The following is an 11,597-nucleotide window of genomic DNA, read 5'->3' on the forward strand; positions in this document are numbered from 1 at the left end:
AACAGCCACCGGAGAAGTTGTTGGATATTTTAATAAAAAATATCACATATTTATTTTGAATTCAAATAAAATAAATTACAAATTCTTTAAATAAATTTTCAGTTACAAATTGAAACATTTAAATGTGTAACTTATGAGATTTATGTCTTGTATTTGTAACTTATGTAATGATTAGGTTTTATGAATTCATTTAGTAATTTTTTACCGTTATACAATGAATCTAGACTTTTCAATTTGTAACTGAAATATGAGGTGTTAATTCGTATTAATGTTGGTATTTTAATATTCCTAATTTCTTAGCCTATATATAAGGCATCTATCAACTAAACCAAATAGATACTTTGCTCTCTCTGTACTACCTTATATTTTTCCTCCACTACTATAAGAGTTTATAGGGCAAAGAACAGTGGTAGTGTGAGGTTTCTGTCTTGCTCCAATAGTGTAGATTGGAGTAGACTACAGTGTGCAAAAGGCTGGGCTGTTGTATCCTGGAGGCGACGTGCTGAGACCTACTACATCGGAGGATACTCCGTAGGGGCGCGAATCGTCTTAAAGAGAGCGACCTAGTCCGCGCCTCAACCCATGCCAAATCAACATTTTTATGGTACAAATTATTTGCATTTTTTAATGCAAGATTAAGGTATGAATTTTTGTTAATTTATTTGTTAAATTTTATTAGAGAAATTATTGTGACTTATATGATTTATTTTTGGTTTAGAACCAACAATTTTAAGACGATTAGCCTCTTCACATGAGATAAGGTTATCGTTGCATGTTTAGCTTCTGACTAATCAAATAACAAAAACTGGAGATGAGAATCTTACATGGTGTATAACATAATCCGGATAAACTTCAATAAACAAATATGCTTCATGTGAATAGTCATAATTATGGACCAAGGTAAGAAAGGATAATCCATTGATTTCATGTGCTTTAGAGTCCGGTATTAATATTGTGTAATTGCATATAAATAATTTGCAATATATACCTTTGGATCCAAGTTGCCTCTTATTAATAGAATATCATGTATTTGTTTGTTCAAGGTAAACATGATGACAGCAAAAAAGTTACTTGCATGACGTCATTGAATAATAATAGACCGCGTATGGTAACATTTTATCATCTTTGTGCTTCTAATATATGCTGCATAGAGCAACTATTTTCTCCTAAGCTTGTCATGAATTTTCAATGTCTCTTATACTAATGAATTATACCAGTTGAAAAATTGGCATTGACATATAAATGATTAACTTGGTGGCAAAGATATATGTCAACATATATCATCAGTCAAATTTAATTTGGAATGGAAATGTATTTCAACTTGTTAACCAAAATATATATATAGGGATTTCAAGTTTTTGTGGATATACTAGTTTTGGCTATTTACGTACAAATACATTAGTAGGATGCTCATCAAAATTTAATTGCTATGTAGTAATACTAGATTGTGAAATATAGTGGCAGATGATGTTTATGGAAAAAATTAGTCTACACTTTTAGTAAACAAATTATCTTCTGACTTATTGTATGCAGGTGTTAATACTATGCGGTACTAAACTATTAACTAACTGGATACATTTCTTGTTTAGTTGTCTTCTATGAGAATTAAGTGGGGGCATATGCATTGACTAATAATACTTCATGACTTTGAAGGATAATTATTGATTTCTCTTATTTGAAATACCGTGCATAAAAAATAAATAAATAATATAAAGGAGGTTTTGCTAAGCTATTTCTCGAGATGATCTTTTTAAAATTATTTTTGAGTGGAAGAACTCTTGCTTTGGCATTGAATATGCTACAAGTTATATGTTTTTGATTTGTTGAAAAATATGTTTCCATGTACTTATATTAGCTTTGGGAGATTGTCAATTTTTTTTTTGTTTGTATTTGGTTATGACATTTAGATCCTAAATAACCAAGTTACTTATTACAGACTGCTAGTCATCTAAAATAAATGCCTTCCATACCATGATCCACTCAGTGTGAAATTTGCACTATAAAAAAATATGATAAATAGTGGGGGCCTATAATTTCTAAGGCTAACATAGAATTTGATTTACGTGATAGTATGCATCACTACATCTCTGTCTTGGAAGGAGAAGGATTTTAATGTATTTTAAAATTTGCTATCATTTTGATGTCTCATGTGCAACTCTTGATAAATGTGTTTGAAATAAAACACAATGGTAGCAGAAGTGGTGAAAAAATAGAGTGATATCTTTTTATTTGCTCAATATATGAGTATAACATTATTATTATTTTTTGATTTATTTGAACTCTTATTTTGAGTTGAGTAGACTAGCACTCACTGAAAGGCCTGATGTGAAGGTACTTAAAATGTTTTTTTGATATTTTTGCTAAAGCAAAAATAATCATGGAGTTTTTGAGAATGGCTTCTAGTGCATCACTAGACTACTGGCCATAGAAAAAATTAAAAAAATTACTTATGAGTAAATATACGCCTACACTATTTGGCAAAAATATATGGATGAGAAATTTTCTCATCGAAGATTAGTTCCATGTATTTGGACCACTAAGAGATTACTTGAAAAAATTCGAGAATATCATATCTTTGTTATTTTATTTGTGTTGAAAATATAAATCTCAAGCTTGAGTCAAGGATATGATACACATCGAGGGGGATAAGACAAAAGTTTAATATATGTTAAAAATCACCTATGAGGATACAACCACCTAGGGACTGGAGATCCCAAAAACTAGGTCGGAGACAAACGAATCATAGAGTGATTTGGTTGATTAATATGCACTACTTTGATTATGTTGTCCATCCCTATGATGTAAGTGCATTTGTGATCCTATAACGATAAGCGAGGTTGGGATTTTTATTCCCTTAATGAGTTCTATAGCCCTTATGGGTGGGATGTCTAAGTCACAGGAGCATCCTTGATAGACTCACCTATATGAGTGTGGAAGTAGGGCCGCTTCCTATAAGAATTTGGGCTGGTTCTCTAGAGCACTCATGAAAACCGGGATAAAGCACAAGGCCATAAATGTGCTGGTTTAGGAAACCTATTTGGGAACACTGAAAAGTTCATGTGTGTGATACGATTTCACGTGCCCTCAAATAGTCATCGTTTAAAGGCTAAGTCCACTTTGACTCTAGCACGGGAATTGTTGAGCACTAAGTGAAGGTTTAAAGGCATTGCCACCTTCATTATGCATGAATTTTTAATCTTTGCCCTATTAAGTGTTAAGTTTTGAATATTATTTTTTTATTAAAATAAGTGGGGGATTGTTGGATATTTTAATAAAAAATATCACATATTTATTTTGAATTCAAATAAAATAAATTACAAATTCTTTAAATAAATTTTCAGTTACAAATTGAAACATTTAAATGTGTAACTTATGAGATTTATGTCTTGTATTTGTAACTTATGTAATGATTAGGTTTTATGAATTCATTTAGTAATTTTTTACCGTTATACAATGAATCTAGACTTTTCAATTTGTAACTGAAATATGAGGTGTTAATTCGTATTAATGTTGGTATTTTAATATTCCTAATTTCTTAGCCTATATATAAGGCATCTATCAACTAAACCAAATAGATACTTTGCTCTCTCTGTACTACCTTATATTTTTCCTCCACTACTATAAGAGTTTATAGGGCAAAGAACAGTGTTAGTGTGAGGTTTCTGTCTTGCTCCAATAGTGTAGATTGTAGTAGACTACAGTGTGCAAAAGGGTAGGCTGTTGTATCCTGGAGGCGACGTGCTGAGACCTACTACATCGGAGGATACTCCGTAGAGGCGCGAATCGTCTTAAAGAGAGCGACCTAGTCCGCGCCTCAACCCATGCCAAATCAACATTTTTATGTTACAAATTATTTGCATTTTTTAATGCAAGATTAAGGTATGAATTTTTGTTAATTTATTTGTTAAATTTTATTAGAGAAATTATTGTGACTTATATGATTTATTTTTGGTTTAGAACCAACAGAAGTTCTCCAATAAACAACACTGGCTAAGGAGATTGCGGTAAGGTAATAAAATGATGCCTTGAGATTTGCCTGAATGAAACAATTAACCAAGCTTAGTTTATGAAGCCATTGAAAGATGTAGAGGCTTTCAATCATTAAGCAATTGGTGATGAAGACAATATGGAAATTTTGTGCTGCTACCATTTATTTTTTATTGCCTTTTAACAGTTGATAAATTTTATTTGAAATAAATATATCAAAGTTAAAAATATGTCAACACACTTTAATCAAAGTTTACAATAACTATCTTTTGTACTTTTTCAAAGTTAAAAAGTAAAAATGATATTTTAATCTTCTCAAAGCAAATAATTATTTGACTTGGTTGATCAAACCTGTAAACCTAGGAACCAGCTAGCCAACGGGCAAGTTGGATAAGTTGGTTTACAAATATTGAAGAAAAGTTCAACTACACTTTTTGCTCTGGAAGTTGACAAGAATCATGTTTATATGTAGAAGCATTTTGTAAATCCTAATGGTTAGAGTTGCATAATTTTCAAGCCTTGGAACCTCCACACACAACATTCAAAGCCTGTTAAATTAGGAAAATACTGATTCAACACATTATTGTGTTTATCGTTATGATAGAGTTGATTAAGCCAACATTGATATGTGTTTGGATCAAATTCAGTTGTGTCTTAATTTGTTACTATAGAATTATATCGCACAATTTATATGACTTTCCTGATGTTGATTATATTATCAATGTTTAATTGTTATGTGTACCCACGAACTATCACTAGTGCTTTTTATTTTTAGCTTTCGATGTATTATATATAATATAATACATTTATATATTTATTCATAAATATTTATAAATGTATTATAAATGCATAAATGTATATAAATATAAAAATATAAAAATTATAAATTATAAATTATAATATACATTTATATAAAATTCATTTATAATTTATACATTTATAATAATATACATTTATACATTTATAAATATATTTATATTATGTATTATATATAATATAATACATTTACATATTTTTATATAAATATATAAATATATTTATTTATAAATATTTATAAATGTATTATAAATGCATAAATGTATATAAATATAAAAATTAAAAATTAAAAATTATAATATACATTTATATAATATTCATTTATAATTTATACATTTATAATAATATACATTTATACATTTATAAATATATTTATATTATGTATTATATATAATATAATACATTTATATATTTTTATATAAATATATAAATATGTTTATTTATAAATGTATTACAAATGCATAAATGTATATAAATATAAAAATTATAAATTATAAATTATAATATACATTTATATAATATTCATTTATAATTTATACATTTGTAATAATATACATTTAAGCATTAAAGTATCTTACACCATCAGTTTGTAGCACATTGGTTATTTCAAATCTAACAAATTAGATAGATATTTTTTGCTTAAACGGACATAGTACCCATAAATGAATAAAAGTACTTCGATAAACAAAAGCAAATAAGGTGTGTTATAAAGGAAAAGTGATGGGTTGGATGGTTCAGAAGGAAGGAGTGCAAGTGAAAGGTCTCGAATTCGAGGCTTTCCACATATTTAAAAAATAAATGAAAAAAATAGGTTTCTTATTGTTGTTGCATTAAAAAACACTTAGAAAATTAAAATTGGCTCAACTTATTGATGTGGACAATTATGTGCCATGAATTGATAATTGTTAGGTCTGGCCCCAGGAAATTGACGAAAGGATTTTTGGCAACTCTAAAAGACAAATAACAAAGCAAAAATAAATAAAACAGGAACACAGGAATTTACGTGGTTCGATCCAATTGACCTACGTCTACCGGGCGAAGGGGTAACAGATTTACTATAATAGAAAGAGAGTACAAAAGAGAGAGTACAAAACCTTAGGAAATAATTCCCAGGTCCAAAAGGCATCTAAACTGAAAACACAAAAGAGCCTAAATAGCACTAAATGCTTAATGGTCCAAAGGCCCATGACTTGCTCTTTTGGTTTGATGCCAAACCAAAACTCCTCTCACATTGGGGCGCGGGCCCCCCCCCAAAACTCTCTTGCACTAGTGCACATCGCACTTGGGCTGGTGCCCTTAGCATACTTAAACTCACTTAAGTCCACTATATTTATAACTACCACAAGGAGAGATTTCTTTGTTAAACTCCCGATGTGGGATACAAAGACGCACTCAACAAATCTCCACCTTGGCGTGTATCCAATATCGACAAATAACAGACGAATAGCAAACAAGCTCCACTTTCTCCATAAAAGTTCCAATGGATCTCAATGAACCACAAAAAATCCCAACGAACCACAACGAGCCACCAACGAACCAATATGCAAAAGGCTCAACAGGTTCCAATGGGTTAAATCTCACAAAAGGTTCAACAGATCCCAGCGGGCTAAAAATCGCGAACATAGTAATCTTACTCCACCTTAATCTCAAAACCCTTAACGAGTTCCAACGGGTAAAATAACTCTTCTTCAAAATCCAACTGAACTCCAACGAAATTTTTTTCTTTCACTCTCTGTAGCATCCAAAATCTGTTATTGTCATCAAGAACCCAAAATCTGACCATGACCCAAAACTTGAAGCTGAATCTAGAATCTGAAGCTCTGATACCAGTTTGTTAGGTTTGGCCCCAGGAAATTGATGAAAGGATTTTTGGCAACCCCAAAAGACAAATAACAAAGCAAAAATAAATAAAACAAGAACGCATGAATTTACGTGGTTCAATCCAATTGACTTATGTCCACGGGCGAAGGGGTAGCAAATTTACTATAATAGAAAGAGAGTACAAAAGAGAGAGTACAAAACCTTAAGAAATAATTCCCAGGTCCAAAAGGCACCTAAACTGAAAATACAAAAGTGCCTAAATAGCACTAAATGCTTAATGGCCCAAAGGCCCATGACTTGCTCTTTTGATTTGATGCCAAACCAAAACTCCTCTCACATTGGGGCGCGGGCCCCCCAAAACTCTCTTGCACTGGTGCACATGGCATTTGGACTGGTGCCCTTAGCACACTTAAACTCACTTAAGTCCACTATATTTATAACTACCACAAGGAGAGATTTCTTTGTTAAACTCCAGATGTGGGATACGAAGACACTCAACAATAATTTAGAGAGAAAATTGCATGGTTTAAAGGTGCATATTGCAATTAGCCCTAACATTCAACCTGTCTTTTATATGGCTGTTATAAAATGCTGCAGAAAACTACACTAAAGGCTGTTAACCACGATGTATATAGTCTTCAAGGGAAATATATTAAATCAAATTGTCAAAACTAAATCCACAACCAGAAGGGATATAAGATCCTTCTTCGGCTCGTGGGTTGGAGTCAAACCCCAACTCCTACAGTAAAAAATAATCTAATGGGTGTGCTAATGTACCCGTTTGGTATATAATTTAATTGGATTCCCCAGCTCCCTACAGTAGGATGGAATAGATGTTGATTGTGGGGTTAGAAAATTAATGTCCTTCACATAACCTGGTTTAGTGTTCTAATACATTTTGTTAGGGTGCCAGAACCTGTAGTGATCTCCCAATCCGCTCATCAACTTGACAGCCTTCTCATCTTTCCGCATTTCGAGTCCCAAAAGAAGCAATTTAAAAGCATTGAAACCAGGAACCATAGCTGCTAAAAACCCTCCTTGATTACCAGAACTGTCAAAAATCATAATAAATTAAATTAAACGCCATTTCTATTCTCAAGCAAATAAGAATGGCTTCTTTTTCCCCCCCTCTACTTTGTTAGTACGTAAATTTAAATTACCTGAACACTGGCCAGAAAAGCATGAAAACTAGCCCCATGCTAATATGCAGAAGCTTCCCGTAAGTATTCTAGAAAGGAAAATTCCAAAGAATAATGAGAAAACATATCGTCTTGACACAAAAGAAATTTCCTTTGCTCTTTTCTCTTTTTCTCAATGCAAAAGTAGTACTTTAAAATGGCCCTTTCTTTATAAACTTTTGATACATTATAAGCTTTTCATCAGTTTAAAAATCTTTAATGTTCAATGATTGAAAGTGTGGCATGGATTCTCGTTTGTGAACAAGGCTTAGATTCTTGCCATTTCAATTCCTCCTCCTTCGCAACTCTTTTCAAAAATTAAAAATAAAAAGATTGCAATGCCCTGCGTACCCGATCAAGATGCCCCCTATTGTAAATCATTGTCCAGAATGGAGTGGTATAGAGGAGAATACAATTGGGTGCTCTGTAAACATGTTGACAGCCACCATGGCTGTGCTCATATTTTCATGGAAATTCTTGGACGTCTTTGATATATTCATGAAAGTATAGCTGAATTTATAACAGACACGTACCGGGCGAAGTAAAGAGTTGGCCATATGAACAGGGAAGTTGAGGTTGAGTGGTTTGGTGGCCGCCCCATATGAGTGGAGAATTGACCGTACGCTTATCCTTTTTTATTTTTTTAGTGAAAAACCCTACAAATTAAAAGGCAATGGCTGCCTAAAAATTGTTGAGTTCCTCTCCTTTTTTTCAAAGAAAATATAGACAATGATTCAAAGAAAATATACTAGAGAGGACAGTTCAGTTGAGTGGTAAGATGAAATGAATTGTAAGTAGGAGTCAAGCTAGGACCTCCACTAAAAAATAGGTTCAAAAAAAAAATACCATTGGCTTCTAGGGATAATTTGGAAACCTTTCCTTAGAATTCTCATAATACACCTAGACCCCTGAGATTTCCAAAATCTTACCTATTTCCCTGGTTAGTTTGATAAGAGAACATGGCCCAATTAAAGGTTACAAATTGACAATAGTATACTTGCAATCTTAATTAACTAATTAACCATAAAGCCCAAATATTTTCAACCAAAATATCTAATATTATGAAAGTCAAATTGAACACTCTTATCATATTATAAAAATTAGAGATTTATCATACTTTAGAAGATGTAGATCCATATATTTTAACACTAAACCGACCAATTCCAAAAATATATATTTTAGCAAATATACTTTAAATTGTATTCAAAGCAAAATAATCTTTTGATACATGTAGTTTGCATATAGCCTACACTTATGAAAAAAGGAAAGTTATAACTCACTCAATATTAAAAAGATTAATCTACAAATAATCTCTCAGAAAAACATTTAGAAACTACCTAAACTATCGATTGGTTTATGTATCCTAGTGCCCCCGGAGCTCAACCCACCCCTCTGTTTTTCTTTTTATTTTTTTAAAAACCATGCAGGTTTTGTGTGATAGTTGAACTTTGAAGTATTATGACCCTCATCAATGGTGTGTACAATTAGTGAATTTTAATGACGAAATTTGTGGTAATTGAGCAAATTACTTTAGTTTATAAAGTTGGAGGTAAATCATTTTTATCGTCAAACATAATTTTATTTGCAGAAGAGTTATTTGATATCGCCTCATAAGATTTTCTCCAGGAGGTAGTACAATTCGCATTACCAGGCTGTAAAATCGTGACTTTCAGCAATACAAATCTAAATTCATTGGTACATTTATTTCGTCTCACAAAGATAAATTCTTGAAACAAAGAAAATTGTTTCATGGTAATTATTAAGTAGATATACAACATCCCATCAAAAAAGGTGGGAAACACTTCTATGCTTTTACCATCACAAATAACAATAATATTCGTAAAATCAAAATAGCATAAACTCATTCCAACATCTTTTGCTTTGTACTTTTATTTGGGGTGGTAAGGTGCAAAATTCCACATTTGAATAGATACGTTTTTTAATTTTTATTTGCATAAGCAAAGCAACATCCCATAAACATAAATATAAATATAAAGCACTAATATGAAATAGAAACATGATAAACGAAAAAGGGAAGTGGAAAAAACAATTGCAGGTAACAGCGTAAGTATTCTCGTGATAAAAAAAGCCATAAAATACATGGAATAATTAGTTTTCTGTTAGAAAAATCCACTATTAAAATGCAAGTGATTCTCATGATATATATATATATATATACACACACGCACACATATATATATAGTTAGGATATTTTTAGTCTATCATTATAGAGAAGAAGGACATATTGTTAATTAGTTTCCACAGAATAATGTCCACATGCAATAAGGGTCTTTTTGTTTATGTGCTTGTGTGCGTTTTGTCCAGGTTGGTAGAGGGAAAGAGAGAAGATAGGTCAGTTGCCAAAGTCGTTGATGAAGATTGTGGAACACTAAAGAAGTTATTAAGTTATTCTATTTTTTTTAAAGGATTTATTACTGCACTTAAATCATATTCAACCTACCATGTGTATGTATTATAATCGCTAACAATTATTGTCTTATCTTGCATTTATAATTTTTTTCTATATAATTTTACTTTTTCATAATATTAATATGTGAACCCCAACATAGTAGAGCACTCCTTAGACAGATCCTATGTTATTTTCTCATTTGGTATATTCCTACATTACTTTTTCCAATTGATCATTGTTAGAATTGGGATCATGTTAATATTTATGAATATTACTTCTCAACACCAACTCCAGTATCATCCATTCTGGGTTCTTTGACTTTGATTTACAGACAGAATTTGTGTGAGCCACATAAGCCTCCAAATATCATGGATGAAGATTCTGAGCACATGAAAGAAAATGCCTGTTCAATAATTTATGAATCATTGATGAAGAATCTTGCTTCACTTTCCAATTTAGTATTTCAGCTGTAAGCACATGGTCATTAATAAATTGGCTCATGATCGCCAGTGGAAATAACTAAATCTTACTATTTTATTAAGTTATTAAGTTATTTTTTTACATAAGTTTGGGTTTGTCTATTAAGTAACCATTGTTAAAATTTACTATTTTAAAATAAATGCCACTTAGTGCTATCCACAAACTTCCAACATGATAACTGCTACTATTAAATTTTAATTTGGACCATATCTTTAACAAGATATTCATGCATTGTTATTCCCACCATCATAGTCTTGCTTTAATTAAATAGAACTTTTAGTACAATGACATTTTAACATTACCTAATTTGACACAGTTGACGCTTAATCTAATAAAACAAAGATTAGTGTCACTTAATGTCGTTGGTATTAGTTATGCAGGATTATCGGAAAATCTTCTTAAATTGTATGTATTGGCTATTGGTTTGTAACGAAATTAAAAATATTTTTGCAAAATAAGGTTAAATTTGAAAAATAAAAATCTTCCCGTTTTATATGTGTTAGTAAAAAAAATAAAATAAAATATGTGTTTTTTTTTTTGTTGGTTTGTAAAATTCAACGAACAAAAATAAAAAAAAAATGTTTGTTAATGACATTTGTGTTTTATAGAAAAAATTGGTTTATGAACATGAATCTTCTTTTCTGAAACACTAAAACTGTTGTATTCAATTGTTCAAACAACACTTATTAAACCGTGTTAAGGCTATCATTTGGACTCAGCTAGCTGGGCTTTGGTAAGTTTAACCCCAAAACAAGAACACAAAATCATTTTCAGGCCAAAATTGGTCCTATCCAAAACTCTTATTTGCACAGGCTCATGTCTACCCATATATCAAAATGGGCATCAGGCTGGGATTAGATAACCTTGAATTTTTTTTTTTTGGGTAAAATCATAGATATTTATAT

This window comes from Coffea arabica, chromosome 11c (assembly GCF_036785885.1).
Source record: "Coffea arabica cultivar ET-39 chromosome 11c, Coffea Arabica ET-39 HiFi, whole genome shotgun sequence".
In the NCBI taxonomy this organism is placed as follows: Eukaryota; Viridiplantae; Streptophyta; class Magnoliopsida; order Gentianales; family Rubiaceae; genus Coffea; species Coffea arabica.